Source organism: Schistocerca piceifrons, chromosome 4 (assembly GCF_021461385.2).
Source record: "Schistocerca piceifrons isolate TAMUIC-IGC-003096 chromosome 4, iqSchPice1.1, whole genome shotgun sequence".
Classification (NCBI taxonomy): domain Eukaryota; kingdom Metazoa; phylum Arthropoda; class Insecta; order Orthoptera; family Acrididae; genus Schistocerca; species Schistocerca piceifrons.
Window position 1 is genome coordinate 197,862,267 of NC_060141.1, and position 19,670 is coordinate 197,881,936.

Below are 19,670 nucleotides of genomic sequence, written 5' to 3' on the forward strand. Positions count from 1 at the left end.
GGTGAATGGTCGACTATGGTTTATTGGGAGAATTTTAGGAAAATGTAGTTCATCTGTAAAGGAGATAGCTTATAGGATGTTAGTGTGGTCTGTTCTTGAGTACTGTCTGAGTGTTTGGGATCTGCTCCAGGCCAGACTGAAAAAAGAAACCGAAGCAATTCAGAGCCGAGCTGCTAGATTTGTTACATGGGTTTGATCAGCAGCAAGTGTTATGGATATGTTTTGGGCGCTCAAGCGGGAATCCCTGGGAGGAAGAAGACGATCATTTCGAAGAACACTACTGAGAAAGTTTAGAAAGCTGGTATTTGAAGCTGACTGCAAAATGATCCCACTGCCGTCAAGATACATTTCACATAGGGACCATGAAGATATGAGAAATGAGGATTCATATGGAGGCATATAGATAGTCGTTTTTCCAACTCTCTGTCTGTGAGTGGGACAGGACAGGAAACAACTAATTGCGGTGTATGGTACTCTCCGCAACACAGTGTATCATGGCTTGTAGAACATGTGTGTCTGGATGTAGATGTACATACGACAAGATACAACAGAGTACACACCAAAAACCACATAACACTGCATACTACACAACTTCACCAGACACAACATACATACTACACACAACACACACACCAAACCAACTAGCATATATACACCAAAAATTTCTAAGGGCTTACTTAATCATTTCTCATGAATTTCAAGTGTGCTTGTACAAGGAAACGTGCTATAATACGACATACAGACAGGTTGATCGCTGTGACTCGGTTGATAGACTGCTAGTGATTGTAATAGTAATAGCTGATTCATTAGATCCAAACACTATGGTCCATGGCGGTTTCCATAAGGTAAGTCCATACTGCAGATTTCAATAACTTTGCAACTAGCTGCAGTTGTATATTGACACCCACGGATTCTCTGCCAGCAGTACTATAGTGCCTACACGTTCTTTTGATGGGTGATAGTATTATTTTTTAAATACCCCTTATTTTCGTTGTATGTGATGGAAATTTGATATTGATGAAGATGAACAGTAAATTTCAACCATCATTTCTATAGACAAGGTGTGACCTAATGACTGGGCTTGCACTGCATTTTTAGGTGATTCCTTGCATAAACCATAAGTGTTTTACCATTTACCTAGGAGATCAAACATTTCCACCTGATTTCGATTCATCATTCACCTCTAGCAGCCAGGCTTACTAACCATCAACACTATGTTGGAATAGCGTGCAAAACTGTCTCCAGACAAGCTCCATGATATACACAATTATTTCCAGACTTTGAGTTTCCGCTACCTCCAAAGTCTACGCCATTAGTGTCACGTAGCATATCAGTTACTCTCTGCAAAATTAAATGTGTTGTTACATGATTGTCACACGATCGAAAGTTAAATTTATGAAAGTAGTGCACTCGGCTTATGCTTGATATTAAATGTATCAAAATTCATTAAGAATAACTGCAGTGTTCAACTCTCAAGTGCTGTTGCTGGCTTACAGTGTGTAGGAACCATCTGAGAACAGTGAAAATATACACTGATCCTAATGTATATGGATTTTATAGATTTGTCTGGTACAGCTTATACAGCTCATATATAGAAGACTTTAAGAGATAAAATAGTGAAGGCAGCAGAGGATCAAATACGTAAAAAGACAAGGCCTAGTACGAATAATTGGATAGAAAAAGAGGTACTGAATTTAACAGCTGAAAGGAGAAATTTGGAAAATGCAGCAAATGAAGCAGGCAAAACGAAATACAAACATTTACAAAGTGAGACTGAGAGGAAGTGCGACATTGATAAGCAGGAATGGCTAGAGTACAAATGTAAGGAGTCAGAAGCGTGTTTCACTAGGGGAAAGATAAATACTGCCAGCAGGAAAATTAAAGTGGCCTTTGGAGAGAAGAGAAGCAACTGTATGAATATCAAGATCTCAGAAAGTAAACCAATCCTAAGCAAAGAAGGGAAAGCTGAAATATGGAGTATAGAAACGATCTATACAAGAGAGATGAACTTGAAAGCAATGTTATAGAATGGACATAGATGACGATGAGATGGGAGATATGGTACTGCGAGAAGAATTTGACAAATCTCTGAAAGATGTTAGTCGAAACAAGGCTCTGGAAGTAGACTGTGTTCCGTCAGAACAACTGATAGCTCTGGGAGAGCCAGGCAAGACAAAAATCTTCCATCTGGTGGGCAAGATGTGTGAGACAGGCGAAATACCCTCATACTTCAAGAAGAATGTAATAATTCCAGTTACAAAGAAGGCAGTTGTTGACAGGTGCGAAAGTTAACTAGCAATCAGTATTATAAGTAATGGTTGCAAAAAGCTAACACGAATTTTTTACAGGATAATGGAGAAACTAGTAGAAACAGACCTCGGAGAAGATCAGTTGAGATTCTGGAGAAATGTAGGAAATCGCGGTACAGTACTGATCCTACGTGTTATCTTAGAAGATAGGTTAAGAAAAGGCACACCTACATTCATAGCCTTTGTGGACTTGGAGAGAGCTTTTGAAAATATTGAGTGGACTCTTTGAAATTCTAAAGGTAGCAGGGGACAAATACAGGGAGTGAAAGGTAATTTAAAACGTGTATAGAAACCAGACGGCAACTGCAAAAGTCAAGGGGTATGAAAGGGAAGCAGTAGTTGAGAAGGGAGTGAGACAGAGTTGTAGCCTATCCTCAGTGTTATTCAATACTTACTCTGAACAAGCAGTAAAGGAAAGCAAAGAAAAGTTCAGGGAGAGGAAATAAAAACTTTGAGGCTTGCCAATAACACTGTAATTCTGTCAGAGACACTAAAGGACTTGGAAGAGCAGTTGAACGGAATAGACAGTGTCTTGAAAGGAGGCTATAAGATGAACATCAACAAAAGCAAAACAAGGGTAATGGAAGGTATTCGAATTATATCAGATGATGCTAAAGTAATTAGATTAGGAAACGAGACACTTGAAGTGGAAGTTGGGTTTTGCTATTTGGACAGCAAAGTAACTGATGATAGACGAAGTAGAGAGGATATAAAATTAGACTGGCAATGGCAAGAAAATCATTTCTGAAGAAGAGAAATTTGTTAACATCGAATATACAGTGTGGTCCATTGACCGTGACCGGGCCAAATATCTCACGAAATAAGGGTCAAGCGAAAAAACTACAAAGAACATAACTTGTCTTTCTTGAAGGGGGAACCGGATGGTTCTATGGTTGACCCACTAGATGGCGCTGGCATAGGTCAAACGGATATCAGCTGCGTTTTTTAAGTAGGACCCCCCAGTTTTTATTACATATTCGTGTAGTACGTAAAAAAATGAATGTTTTAGTTGGACCACTTTTTTCGTTTTGTGACAGATGACGCTGTTAATAGTCGCAAACGTATAAGTACGTAGGATCACGTAACATTCCGCCAGTGCGGACGGTATTTGTTTCGTGATAAATTACCCGTCTTAAAATGGACCGTATACCAATTGCAGAAAAGGTCGATATCGTGTTGATATATGGCTATTGTGATCAAAATGCCTAACGGTCGTGTGCTATGTATGCTGCTCGGTGTCCTGGACGACATGATCCAAGTGTCCGGAGCGTTCGCCGGATAGTTACGCTATTCAAGGAAACAGAAAGTGTTCAGCCACATGCGAAACGTTAACCACGACCTGCAATAAATGATGATGGTCAAGTAGACGTTTTAGCTGCTGTCGCGGCTAATCCGCACATCAGTAACAGACAAATTGCGCGAGAATCGGGAATCTCAAAAACGTCGGTGTTGAGAATGCTACATCAGCATCGATTGCACCCGTACCATACTTCTATGCACCAGGAAATGCATGGCTACGACTTTGAATGTCGTGTACAGTTCTGCCACTGGGCACAAGAGAAATTACGGTACGATGACAGATTTTTTTGTACGCGTTCTATTTAGCGACGAAGCGTCATTTACCGACAGCGGTAACGTAAACCGGCATAATATGCACAAGTGGGCAACGGAAAATCCACGATGGCTGCGACAAGTGGAACATCAGCGACCTTACCGAGCGAGGTGGCGCAGTGGCTAGCACAATGGACTCACATTCGGGAGGACGACGGTTCAATCCCGCGTCCATCCATCCTGATTTAGGTTTCCCGTGATTTCCCTAAATCGCTCCAATCCACGTGGTGGTCTAGCGGTTCTAGGCGCGCAGTCCGGAACCGCGCGACTGCTGCGGTTGCAGGTTCGAATCCTGCCTCGGCCATGGATGTGTGTGATGTCCTTAGGTTAGTTAGGTTTAAGTAGTTCTAAGTTCTAGGGGACTGATGTCCACAGATGTTAAGTCCCATAGTGCTCAGAGCCATTTGAGCCCCAGGCCAATACCGGGATGGTTCCTTTGAAAAGGCACGGCCGACTTCCTTCCTCGTCCTTCCCTAATCCGATGAGACGGATGACCTCGCTGTCTGGTCTCCTCTCCCAAAGAACCCAACCCCAATCAGCGACCTTGGCGGGTTAATGTGTGGTGCGGCATTATAGGAGGGAGGATAATTGGCCCCCATTTTATCGATGGCAATCTAAATGGTGCAATGTATGCTGATTTCCTGCGTAATGTTCTACCGATGTTACTACAAGATGTTTCACTGCATAACAGAATGGCGATGTACTTCCAACATGATGGATGTCCGGTACATAGCTCGCGTACGGTTGAAGCGGTATTGAAAAGCATATTTCATGACAGGCAGATTGGTCGTCGAAGCACAATACCATGGCCCGCACGTTCACCGGATCTGACGTCCCCGGATTTCTTTCTGTGGGGAAAGTTGAAGGATATTTGCCATCGTGATCCACTGACATCGCCTGACAACATGCGTCAACGCATTGTCAATGCATGTGCGAACATTACGGAAGGCGAACTACTCGCTGTTGAGAGAAATATCGTTACACGTATTGCCAAATGCATTGAGGTAGATGGACATAATTTTGGGCATTTATTGCATTAATGTGGTATTTACAGGTAATCACGCTGTAACAACATGAGTTGTCAGAAATAATAAGTTCACAAAGGTACATGTATCACATTGGAATAACCGAAATAAAATGTATTTTAATTTAAAGAACCTACCTGTTACCAACTGTTCGCCTAAAATTGTGAGCCATATGTTTGTGACTATTACAGCGCCACCTATCACAAAGCGAAAAAAGTGGTCCAACTAAAACATTTATAATTCCTTACATACTACATGAATATGTAATAAAAATGGGGGTTCCTATTTAAAAAAAACGCAGTTGATATCCGTTTGACCTGTGGCAGCGCCATCTAGCGAGCCAACCGTTGCCCCATCTGGTTTCCCCCTTCAAGCTAGACAAGTTTCGTTGCTTGTTGTTTTTTAATTTGACTTTTATTTCGTGACATATTTGGCCCGGCCACGATCAATGGACCACCCTGTAGATCTGATTGTTAGGAAGCCTTTTCTGGAAGTATTTATCTGGAGTGTAGACGTATGGAAGTGAAACATGGACGATAAACAGTTTGGATAAAAAGATAATAGAAGCTTTTGAAACATGGTGGTACAGAAGGATGCTGAATATTAGATAGGTCAATCATGTAACTAATTTGGAGGTACTGAATAGAATTGGGGAGCCATGGTATTTGTGGTGCAACTTGACCAAAAGAAGGGATCAGTTAATAGGACATGTTCTGGGAGATCAAGGGATCACCAGTTTAGTACTGGAGGGAAGTGTGGTTGGTAAGAGTTGTAGAGGATGACGAAGAGATGAACACAGTAAGCAGATTGAGCAAGTTGTAAGTTGCAGTAGTTATTCAGAGATGAAGAGGCTCGCACAAAGAAGAGTAGCTTGGAGCAGTTTCGTGACACCTGGAAGCTTTAAATATTCACATTGTTCTGGGTCTTGAGACGTTAACATAATCGTATCACCGCCAAACACGTTGATGATGCAAGCATTGTTGCTGCTACAGGTCAGGTCAGGTTGCTCAGCAGCTAGCCCCACAGCGTATCACTGATAGGAATCTTTGTACTCTGCAGGACATTCTCTATTTCTATTACAACTTCAAAGTCTAAGGTAGGTGCTAAACCAACCTTAATACACTCTCATCTGCTGGTGGTCTGTTGATAGGTAGTGTTGAACAACAGTATTCTGTAAAGACTTAGGCGAGGCTTGATGAATTGTTCAGGCATCGGATATAATGGGCTGAGTTAGTGGTGTTGGTAATGGATATTGTTGAAATTCGAAGTACGAAAACTAGTCTCCACGCTTTCATTTCCATTTCAGAACTCCAGCTTGTGCATCAGGCAGGTTGTCTGACTTGATTTCTGGTGCTGCAGATGTTACAGGCACTGCTGTTGAACTGAGCAAAAAAAAAAAAAAAAAAAAAAAAAAAAAAAAAAAAAAAAAAAAAAAAAAAAAAAAACCACGAAAAACACATATACATAAAACGAATAATACACATTAAGGATAGGGATAGTTTGATGCTCAGTATAGAGTATGTGAGTCACTTGTTTCCGTCTGGAGGTGGTACACCTCGGATGATGCTACATGATGATGATATTCCTTTCACTATGAAGTACAGAGAACAACTGGTAGGTCCGCTTGACAGCTAGTAAGCTTGGATCTGAAGATAACTGTTGAGCTGTTGAGGTTAAACGATTGCAACGCCACAGAAACTGGATCAACTATTTTGGACTGTGCACGTATGCTCAGGTCAAACATCTTGGATACTGACATCATCAGTTACGTTATGGATCGCTATCTAGGATTCTAAACTTAGTACAGTGTAGGTTAATACCTATGCGGTGAAGTCATAGAAATACTGCTACTATGCTCAGTGGTTTATTGTGTTGGACTGTCAGAATGAATAACATGCTGGCAATTCATAGCAGAGGCGTCTTCTGAAATATTTTGGCGGATGACCTCTGTAATGATGCACCAAACAATTTCATAAAATCTGTACACATAAGGTTATCTGGAGTTGAAAGGTTTTGCTGAGATGTATCAGGGATCTGAAAGTGAGTGCACTGAATGGTATTCTCTTTGTTGAGAAATATCTTCACTGTTCTTCGGTGGATCTTACATACCATAACCCAGAAACATGAGAGCTGAGCACTGCAGTTATTCGTACCGATTTCTGCCATAATTTATATCAATCATGATCTAACAGCACTATTTTCAAGTAAGAAAATCGTGGATTTTCATTAATAAACACCAAATTGAACTCCTGATCACATGACAAGTCTACAACGAAACGTTTAACGTTGCAGGGAGTAACACCATATCCTTTGGTGCACATGCAATATTAGAGGTATATAACTTGCAGATGGTGGAAACTCAAAGACTGGAAACAACTGAGTGTATCATGGAGCTTAGAACCAATTTAGCGTGCTGCTGCAATATATTCTTGATGGTCAGCAAACCTTGATAGCAAGGGTGAGTGCTAGATAGAAATCTGATGCCAATGTTACATGTCCTTTGTACAACCTAGAACTCATAAAATTATGTGAGGAATCACATAAAACTGTAGCGCTAGCCCCGACAGTAGACCACATTCTGTTTATAGGACTGACAGTTGGAGTTTAATGTTTGATATTTCCAACACAGCAATGAGTACCTACAGTGTAAATCAACGTTAGTTAAAAAAAATGAACCTGTCATTCATTATAAGAGGGTGTAGTCATCTGATACAGCAGGTAGATAACCTGTGGGTATGAATCAACTACTACAGCTAGCTGGGAAGATATTGCTATCTGTAGTATGAATTTACATTACTAAATTATCTGTGGGATCTACTGTTTGAATTTTGACCCATACATTTGTATGAACTGTTACAGGACATTTTCCAATATGAGCGCCTTCACAATTCCTCAGAAATGATTTAATACCCCACAGTGTTGTGTATGGTGTCCGGCGTGTTGTGTATGTTGTGTGTGGTGCGACGTTTTCTGTGTCATATATGGCGTTTGTAGTGTGTGGTGAAGTATGGTGTAGTGTGTGGTAGGAGTTGTACGTGGTGTGTAGTTTGTGGCAAGATGTGGTGTGTGTAGTGGGTGTTGCGTACACTGTGTTGTGTGTGTGGAGCGTTATTGAATTTGATGCTGCATCTGCTAAGCCTGAAGCTTTAGAAAGGTCACCATGTACATTCTGCCAACCTTCATACACTGCATTGTGGAGTATATCTTATATCACTGTTAGTCATTCCCTTTCCTACTGAACTTAGAAATAGAGCAATGAGAGAATGATTATGTGCCTCTTTGTAATAGTCATTTTCTATGAAATAATTGTAAACATTGCAATATTGTGAGCCTGAGATGCTTGTACTCTACAGCAGGGTCGCAAAGCCTTGCTCAGAGGGTCGCGGTCGCAGGAGAAAGCAGTTGCTGCATGGCTGGCAACGTACGTATGTTTCATGACGATCATCTGCTATGGTATAAATGTCTCACGGAAGTGACAAGCAGCTTGCAGATTAACTCAAGCTCTGATCTCGTACTTATTTGTAATAATGAATACGAATTTAATTTAAACGTTTTTGAGAGTTCAAATACGCAAAAACTTCCAACAGTGAGAAGCAACATGATGTCTAACGATCTCTTCCCACTTTTGCGGATTGGAACTAGGACAGCGAGAGTCACTAAGTCTTGTACTCATGGTATTTACCTCCGAGAGGTTTACAGGGGGAGGGAAAGGACCACATCAACTTCTGGGCTGGAAAGGCGGTGCATTGGCAGCGTCTTGTGTATTCCTGACAACTTAGTTTACGTGCCAATCATCTGCTGTGATAAAATATCACACGGAAAGAGAAAAAATTATGAAAGCGCATTTAAAAGATGCTCACGTTAAAATGTGATACAAAATGGCTGCAACAACAAGCAGACAGCACAGTTCAAGTGCAAGATTTGGCACCACGGTTATTAGAATGCATTTCAGTAACATTCTTCGAACCAAACAATAGATCGCTAGGCTTGGCAGCAGTGAGACAAGGCCCGAAGTACAGCAATTTCTACCGAACGGGTCTAGGATGCCTGAGCTCAACTCAGATTTTAATTTACACACTTCATGCTGTCGTTGTTCCCATTTTCCTAGTTCTATGGCTTTATCGCGATTCCCACAGAATCGTCGTTGCTGATCGCCTGGTTAATTCCTCATTTCTTTCATGTAGTTATTTGTGATGTTTTCCGTGAAGTGATTCATTGTTTTTTTATTTTTTTTTGATAATGCTTTGTAAAAGAGTTGAAAAAATCTTACAAAATACTAGTACCATCATTTGTAAAAATATATACTAAAGATTACAATAAATTAAAAAGAAATGTTGTCTTCTTTGAAACTGAATGAAAGTAAATGAAATAACCATCCTGCAACATGTCTGAATACTAGGGGTTCTGTAATACAAAAACATAGGCCTATGTGAAATGGCATTTTGTATTAAAATTACGTAATTGCCTGTTCTGAAACTTGTCCATTTTATGCTCGCTCACAAGGAAGCGCGAAGACAATAATCACGTCCGTACTTGCTGGCGTAGTCGGACAACTGATTGTAGTGACCGAAACCGCGCGACTATGCCCTCGGTGACCCCTTCACACCCTCACGTGTCTACCGCGGGAAAGAATATAATTATATCTCTGCCCGCAGGGCACTGCGACCTTTTTTCATATTTCATTTAATTTCTCGATCAGTATAATATCAATAGAAAGAAAATTAAATACGTTGCCTTTGAAATCGCTGACATACTTTTATTACGGTTCTGGGGGTCGCCAGAATACTTTTACTTGGAAAGGGGTTCGTATTCAAAAAGGTTGGAAAATACTGCTCTACAGTATGCATCGCTATGGAGAGGGTCAGTCTATAGCACACATAACTTAAAATACACTTTGATTATGTTATCAGATAAGTGTTGGAACATGTAGTGTTCATGACTTGTGGTCCATCTTAAATACAGTTCTGAGACGTCACCACATGAGCAAAATACGAAATGTCACGTCAGATTTTTGACTGGATTGAAGAGCTCCTAACAAACACCATGCTGTCCTTAATGGTGGCTACTAGTTTCACTGATTTCGGTACTACTTTTCTGATCTGTTCGCTACATATAATTCCATTCACAGATGACTGTAATTCGTTGTGTATGCTTGTTCTGCTCTAAAGTGTCTAACAGCCTCGATCTTCTTAGTAGGACAATGAGTACACCTGACGAGCGCTTTGAAATATGTATGATACATTCAACAGCGATATACGTGGTAAATTCTTCAAGATCAACTCTGTGAGAGGCAGTGTCAAGGCAGCAAACTATTTCTCCTACATGGGGATGACAATGTGATAGGTGGAATACTGGGAAAATCTAAAAGACCTAGATCACACCATATAAATTGGAGTTGCCTGACGTTAAAATTGGAACAACTGTCTGGAATATTGGAGGAGCTCTCGGTTCATCTTCAGTGTACATGATCATCCTTAGGTCAGTAGCATATTTTGTGTTACAAGTTGTAAGTCCAACCGCCAACAGCCTTGTCTCAGTGGTAACACTGGTTTTCGTCAGATTATCGATGTTAAGCGCTGTTGGGCTTGGCTAGCACTTGGATGCGTCACCGACTGAGTCTTCCAAGTGTTGCTGGCAAGCAGGGTGCAGTCAGCCCTTGTGAGACCAATTGAGGAGCTGCTTGATTGAGAAGTAGCGCGCTGATCACGAAAAGTAACAATGACCAGGAGAGCTGTGTGCTGACCACATCCCCCCGCCCCCCCCCCTCCCTACCATATCCGCATCCAGTGATGCCTATGAGCTGAGGATGACACTGTGGCCAGTTGGTACCTTTGGGCCTTCAAGGCCTGTTCCGGAATGTGTTGTTTGTTTTGTAAGTCCAGTTATCTCGAACTTAAATTTAAGTGGGTTCTTTTACATGTTGCGTATGACGATACTTTTCCCTATAGCCTATGCTTACTTGCCTTAGAGTTCCAAAAATCTTTCTATACCTCGTCGGAAATCTACCTTCTCGAAAGTCGAATGTATTGTAGACTCTTCCTGGCACTGCAAGAATGCGAGGGTAATACTAGACTTGGAGAAGGATTTCATACTTCTTTAGCTGGAAATTTCATTGATTCAGAAACATTATTTGTTAATTTCATCATAAAACTGATACGAAAATTCAATGGCTTGTTGCTTGTGTGCCGACTCCCTCCATTTATAAATAGTGTGGAAACGTCTGACGTTAAGTATGCACTATTAAATATGTAGTAAAGCAAGCACCCTTCGATATAAAAGTATTGTGTGTTACATGGGCAACGGAAACTCTCCACTAACATATTTCAGAGGAGGACATGCAAATTCCCTTGATCAAATAGTCATTCAGTTACGTTGCTCTGTAATAGATTAGGTCAGCTTCGCCAGTGGCTGTTTTGGTTTTGCTGTTTCGTTTTCCCTGTAGTACGGTGGAGGCTTTCAAAAGTTGATACTGAGGCTAGACAGTGAAAGTTAAGGGTTTTCTTAAGAGAACATGGCAGAGTTGTACACTTGTTTAGGACTAGAATGGGTTTCAAGAGGAGGCCAGAATGGCTTTCATCAGACACCTCCAAAACCCTCATGACGAGTGTACTGGAGTTGTTTTCTCCAAAAGAGACAGCATTCTGTAAGAAGGTCTTCTACAGACAGATAAAAAACTTCTGCACAGGTGAGGCTTCTCTTAACCCTTCATGGTGAATGGTGTTGAGTCCATGGCTAAAGTGTTACTCAAAATTTTCAGAATTCAGAGTTACTGTTGTCTTACCACTCCTTCTCAAGATTTCATGCGTTTTAGACGTGGGGCCAACGTCCCCACTTTTCCACTCGTCAGTTTCAGAATCATATCATGGAATGGAAGAAGTCTTCTTCCTCCATTCTCCTGCCTCTGATCAATGGGTGTAAGAATAATGAGATAGGGACGAATAGGAGATTGACTCAGTTACATGTTTTCATTTGTTGGAACTCTCAGTCTCTCCTCTGACTGGGTGGCGAGTTATTGCTCTGGTAGAAAGCCAGCTGGGTTACAGCGCAATCACACAGGTGGACTGATAAGGTAAGGAATGAGGAGGTTCTACGCTGAATCGGAGAGGAAAGGAATATGTGGAAAACACTGATAAGGAGAAGGGACAGGATGATAGGACATCTGCTAAGACATGAGGGAATGACTTCCATGGTACTAGAGGGAGCTGTAGAGGGCAAAACCTGTAGAGGAAGACAGAGATTGGAATACGTCAAGCAAATAATTGAGAACGTAGGTTGCAAGTGCTACTCAAACCAGTCAGTAGACTGATGACCAAAAAAAAAAAAAAAAGTACAAGAACCAAAAGGGTACAATAAAACTGGAAGATCAAGAAAACAAGTTTCAAAGGTGTAGCACAGGAAAGCAATCTTTCACCCTTCATCAACGAGGCAATTACAGAAATAAAAGAAAACTTCAAGAGTTTGGTTAAAGTTCAGGGTGAAATGATACTACTGATAAGATTCTCTGTTGATATTGGTATTTTCAGTGAAAGTGAAAATGAAGTACAGAACCTGTTTAATGGAATGAACATTTCAATGCTCGAACAGTAAGGAGTGGGGATAAATCGAGGAAAGACAGAAGTACTGACCATCAGTAGAAGCGAGATTTACGAGAAACGTTACATCAAGCTGAAGAAGGTAAGTAATTCTGCTACCTAGGAAAATATATGAGGGTCGAAACAAATAGGACAACAGCAACTGTTTCACTGTGGTTTGCACTTCGTGAGTGATCGGAATTTACTTTCTGTTTACCCCTCGTATTCTCGGCAACAACTTGGATGCATGAGTTGTTAAGCTGAAAGAGCAATACTGCTCGCTCCCATTTAGCTGCCCTTGATGTCTTAGGGACGGGGGGAGGGGGGGGGGGGGAAGCGGCCGCCGTGGGGGGGGGGGGAGGGAAGGAGTGGGGGTGATATTTTCTGATAGTATGTCTCCAATCTCATAGATTCCACAGCAACTTGATCAGCCACTTGGCTTCCAGGACAGGCTCTAGAGAGGGGCGAACAGGGCGACCACCCAGGACGGCAGGATTTTTGTGGCGGCAAAATCTTAAATTTTAACAAGATACGGAATTAAACTAGATACTGAAAGTTTTGCATAAAAGAAGAAGTGTGGGAACAAGTTGGAAATGTAAATTATTCATAATATGTGGTGTCTTAGTGGGACTTACCTATGGTACTGTGTAGAAGCTTACAAATGAAGTGCAGGAACAGGACACCTTGGGCGCATCTTTCACAATAGCAGATCTTGATAGTGAAAGTGCTGTCAGCTCAGTTTCTACCATGCACCTGACCACAGTTGAAATGTACCTGCGCTAGCTTAAAAGTCCCTACAGAGGGAAGAAACTTTAGTATAAAGAAGAAATGGTAAATGCCAGAGTATTCAGATTCCGCAAAATGGCTCGACAAAATAGACGATTTATTCAGGAAATTCATAGTCAAAAGAGGCTCTCCAGAACAAAAAACTGAATTTGACGGCTGTTTCAAAACTGATTGTAATCGTCGCTTTACTTCTAAAACTTATATTTACCGTTTGTGCAACGGAGACATTATTCAGAGAAAATGGTTAGCAGATGTTACTTGTTTCTGCTACAAGCTCTTTCCGAACATTAAAATATTACTCATTTCAGGTGGTTACGGTAATTGGCAGCACATTTATGAGACATTATCTAACCACCTTAGGTCGCAAGGGCATTACAACCGCACAGAAAGTAGGTGGAGTATTCCAGACGTTTAAAATCTGGCAGTACTGTCGATGCAAGAAATCTGCAGATGTTAAATGTGGCAATACGGCACTGGAAAGGTGTAACTAAGTACTTACAGCAATTATTCATTTTTTGGTTAGACAGTGTTTTCGATTAAGAGGAACTTCAGACAAAATGTTCAATGGCGACAACGAAAATTTCTTATGGCTGTACGAATTATTTGGAAAATCTGATTCAGTTCCACGCGAGCATATAAAGAGAACAACTAGTGATGAAGGTAAGGCTAACCAGTATCTGGGAAAAAAATACAATTATTTGCACATTGTCACAAAATTAGAAACAAAATGTAGTCCTTATTGAAAACTGCTAGCTTTTATTTTAAAATTTTGGACTGTACACTAGATAATTCTGCTGTTGAGCAAATGTGATAGTCTATTTCGTTAATGTGAATTTTGATAATGTTGACATTTGCGATACAAATATTAGTGAATATTTTCTTTGCTTTGTACCTCTGGTACATTTGGTTTGGCGACTACGGAGGTAGTCTTAAAACAATTGGAGGAAATGAAAATACCTTTGGAGGACATGAGGGGTAAAGACTCACTCGAAAATATGGCTTTGCGCCCATCGTGAATGTATCTTACGAATTTTGCTAACACAACCGGTGACAGTGGCAAATGGAGAAAGAAGTTTTTCGAATATTAAAACAAACACTGTCCCCACTGTCCTTGAAGGCTCAACGATACCGTAACCTAAACTGATTAAAAGATTCCTGAGCTCATCAATGGGTAAGGCACGCCTTTGTGTCAAGTCAAGCTCCTCAGTGATTACCCCCATGACCATCGTAAGGGGTAAAACTGTCTTGATGGCGCCGCTCTCACTTTCATACCCACAGGAGCTCGCTGATGCCTAAGCAAGAAAGTAAATGTAGTATAAGGTAAGTGCGTAAACGTGTATTTACACTGCTCAGGGGGCAGCTGTGCTTTTGTTTTTTTTGTCTTCGTGTTCTACTAACGAGTACTACTCGTGAAGATAAACGTTTACGTAAATTTGCACTTTAACAAAACACATCTCTCCTGTACGTCGTTTACACAAGCTAAACCAATCTGTACGAAGCGCAAACCGTGAAGGTTGGAAGCTAGGTTATATATCCATATAGCGTTTTTTCAGTATTTTTCGTAATAAACGTTTGTTATAGGGTAGGCCTACATTTGTATTGTTGAATGGCCACCCAGATTGCCAAATGTCACCCGCCTGCGCAAACCAATTGTTGGAGGTACTTTTTCACATACTGCAGTTTGTTCAGTATTTCTTGTTGACTGAGGCCCGTTGTTCTACACGGAATTCGTTGACTTAATTCGGACGTTTCGTGCCTTTTGCAATTTCTATCAACGTATGCGGTCTACCGCTGCTCAGCGTGAACAGTCGTTTAGCGCTCAGTGAGCAGCTGTGCTTTTGTTTTTTTTTTGTCTTCGTGTTCTACTAACGAGTACTACCCGTGAAGATAAACGTTTACGTAAATTTGCACTTTAACAAAACACATCTCTCCCGTACGTCGTTTACACAAGCTAAACCAACTGGTACGAAGCGCAAACCGTGAACGTTCGAAGCAAGGTTTTTCTATAATGCTGGAAGGTTTCCGAGAACTCTATTTGCCTCTGCTTTCCGCTTGTTCTCTATCCGCAGCGGTGATGGTGTTCTCTCTCGCCACCGCACGCTGCTCTCTGCTCAGGAGAAGAGAAAAACAGAACGGATCTTACTTTCATACTTTTTGAGTGACATAACTTATTTTGGAGTTATGACTCAAGATGTATTACACTGTTAACGTTTCACTTGTGTTTCACGGAGTGCCCCATACCTGCCTCCGGTCTTAAAGATTTATTCATGTCAAAGAGACGTCGGAGTAAGTGTGCTATGTGAAAAAATGCTTCGCGGAGAAATAACATTGTTGACTACATCCAAACATGCGAGGAGGGCCTGGAGGTGGGGAAGGGGGAGGCGCTTCAAATGTTTGTACGAGGTGGAAAATTCCCTGGAAGCCGACGATGCTGGTTACCCCTTCCCCAAGTGACTTCAGAAATTCCAAAGGAACGTCATTCATCCCTCCTGCTTATCTGATATGAGGGCTTCCAAACTGCGTTCGCTCAATAGTCGCCGAAAGTAGCGATGCATTCGGACTCCAGGGTTCGCCTCTGCCGCGAGCGCTGTTGGGCGGCGCTGTGGGCGACGCCGTGGCAGCGAGGCTGCGGCGCCTCCCAAACGAAGCTGCCTGCAGTCTGCCGTAGAGTGACGACAGAAGCTCTCTTCGGCCACGAGCTTGGAAACTGCAGCGACCGTCGGCAGAGTCCAGACTGCAGGAGCCCTGACAGGACACGTCTGCTTTGCTGGCTATCGCGAACGGTGGCGCCTGCGATTGGGTGATCGAGCGTGCTAATGGTCGTCTGTTCGGAGTTATGAACCCTGTTGTACCTCATTACATGCGCAGGTGGCTTATTTGTTATCCGGTAAGGGTCTGGTCTTGATTCATCAAACCACTGGTGTGGCTGGCCTTAGGCGAGTTGAGTGTGTTAAGTTTATGACTGCAGTGGCTCCAGTCTTGTTGATTGCTGTACTTAATCGGAGCTCAGTTTTGGGACAAGTTATAATAAGTTTTATTAACTGTGTTCATAAATGCGGATGGATGTTGTCTATATAAAAAGTGAATACTTTTTACCTTATTGAGGCTTAGTAGTGTCACAAAAGTATTTTTCCATGCATTTGTAATGGTCGATTTGCAAATTTGTTTTATTGCGGTGCCATTCATAAATTACTGAATTTGCTTTTTGTAATTGATGATCATGTTTTGGAGCTACATCCCTTTTCCTGTGTAAAATTGTATTATTTTAGAGTGACTGAACGAGATTTATGAATATTGTTGGTTTCTTCTAATCGGAAGTTTTGAAATAAAAGTATAATGTGTTTTCAAGTAAAGTAACAGCCTCACCACTCACTTATTACGTACCACAAATATATGTTAAATGATGACTCTACTTCTGGATCCTCTTATGTCTTTCATATCGATTGTAATTTCTTTTTCTGTCACCTCATGAGCAAGTTCTCCCCCTTGCATAGACTTTCAGAGTACTCTTCGCACTTAATCCACCCTCTCCACGGAGTAAAAGAGGCGAATTCCTATTCTGATCTTAATGCTCCCACCCCTTCCCTAAATTGTCCCGTACGTTTCCATGACTTTTCTATACTTATTCTGAATCTGTCGTTCCTGTTCATATCTTTTCTAAGCGACTTATGTTGCTGTTGTCCCCTTTCCCTGAACATTTCTGCGATTTCTCTTTCGTCGATCAGCTGAAGTATTTTTTCTATTACCCAAACTTTCTTCACAGACACCTGACGTATGGTTCAAATGGCTCTGAGCACTATGGGACTTAACATCTGAGGTCATCAGTCCCCTAGAACTTAGAACTACTTAAACCTAACTAACCTAAGGACATCACATACAGGATTCGAACCTGCGACCGTAGCGGTCGCGCGGTTCCACACTGAAGCGCCTAGAACCGCTCGGCCACTGCGGCCGGCCCTGACGTATGTGATAAACCTTTGTGTAGATGTCCATTCCTCGTCAATTGAGGTGCCTGTTGTGGCATCCATTACTGAAGTACCTAGATCCTTCTAAAACTCATAACGTGTGCCGCCTTCTCTCATTACTTCAGTATCCCTCTTCTTTCCACATTCTTCTAGACGATTCTCTTAAACTTCATGCTATTGTTCATTACTAAATTGTGGTCTGAGCCTGTATCTGCTATTGAGTATGCCCTACAGTCCAATAACTGATTTCCGATTTATGTCGAACCTTGAATTATTCCAGATGTAATCGGCCAGTGTCTCTGGACATTTATGAAGTATATCATTTCCTCTTGTGGTTCTTGGACTGTGTATTCAGTATTACTAGCCAAAATTCTTTTAATTTTTTTCTTGCCTCACTCAAAAATATTTTCGAAAGTGTGTGAAATCTTATGGGACTTAACTGCTAAGGTCATCAGTCCCTAAGCTTATGAGCCTTAACTGCTAAGGTCATCAGTCCCTAACCTTACACACAACTTCACCTAAATTATCCTAAGGACAAATAGACACACCCATGCCGAAGGGAGGACTCGAACCTCCGCCGGGACCAGCGCCTGAGGCCGCTCGGCTAATCCCGCGCGGCTGTCTTACTCCCACTATCAGTTCCGTATTTCCCCGTAACTTTCCCTATTACAGTCTTCCAATCACCCATGACTATTTGATTATCAACTCCCTTTACATAATGAAGTACCCGTTCGTTTTCCTCTTACACTCTGTCTACCTCGTAACATCGGCATTTACACCTTAACTATTGTTGTTGGGCTTGATTTGCTGCGATTCTGAACAACCGTATCACTGAACTGTTCGTGGTAACTTTGACTCTGCCCTATCTTCCACTTCGTAATGAATCTTAGTCCTTTTATTCCATGGTCTCCTGCCATATTTGTGTAACGTGAAATCCTTGTCTTCTTATCCTGTCACCTCACTAACCCTCATTACATTAGCCTCTGCATTTCCTTTTAAAAGTTTTCTAGTTCCGTTACATGTTCACATTTCTGACATTCCACCGCCCCGACTTTCGTTAGTTTTTCAGTCTTCTTCTCATGGTCACCTTACCCTTGCCAGTCAGCTTCCAGAGATCCAAAGAGGGGACTAATTTGGAATGTTTTGCCATGACGGGTATCACCAAGAAACTTTTTCAGTTAAATCCAAATGTCCTATGGATACAACATACGTGTCTTTAATGGAGTCATTTCCATTGCGTTATTGCCTTCTGCAAACCCATGTCGCTGATCACTGCTGGTAGAACAACGGTGATTCATTATATCGCAAGTATTTTGCTCTATTTGTGATGGTTTTTATTGAAAATTATAGAAATAGCTGGGTTACTAAAAATTGATACTCTTAGCATACTGCTCCCTCTCTGTGCAAGGTGATGGTAATGAGTGGGCACTCTTTGATCGTGGACAGCCACTCATGGAGGTAGCGATTTGATGCCCCTGTGTGGTACGGTACACTAGAGGACAGTGGTACAGGGTGAGGCTACTTGCCGGCAGCCCCCCTCCCACCCCCCCCCCCCCCCCCGTCCGCTTTGTCCCGGGGCCGGTCTGCGGCGCCGTCACGTGATTGGCCCCCCGGCGCGGCCTCTAATTGCGTCGCCCTGTCTGGCGCAGTGACCCACGCGCTGCCCGCAACCTGCCCGCGGCGCCAGCCTCCCCACTGTTGCTGCCGCTGCGAGGGGGAGGCACCCGCCCTCAATGAGCACAGTAAGGAGAGATATCTCCAGACGAAAAAGTAGCACTGGGCGTGTTAAGAGTAAGTCGTGTGGCATTACTGGCTGGGAGATGCTGGGGTAGGTTCAGCTGCCTAACCGGAAAACCATTACAAGCAGTGGCCTCTTTTCTTATTGCGTGCGAGGGTTTAGACTTACAGGAAGGAGTTTTCACATCTGGGTGCATTGCGACTGATTGCCCTGCGCCTGTGTTTGACCCTTAGGTAAATAGAGGCACCCGTTTAAGTGCATGCCTCTTTCTCGACATGAGCGCAAAATTGATTCCATTCACACCTAGAGAGAAGCATGCATGCCACACCAGCAAGCAAGCTGTAGCTGCAGATCGATTGCACTGAAAGCAGACAATCGGAAACATGGCTACTAACAGCTGGGGACCTGGGTTTTCCAGACCCATAATACCCACAGATCGGATATTCCCATGAGTTTTTGCATTAATTCAACACAGATCTTGTTTCTCTCAGGAGCGACTCTTTTCAGTTTACACAAAAAAACCATAAACAACATTTCACTCGTTCACAAAGAAACCTTTTATCTTCACATTTGAACCAACCTAAATCCTAATTGCACAAGGAAAGAAAAGAAAAACCACAAATATCACTTCAATCAATCACATAGAAACATCTTTATCATTATTT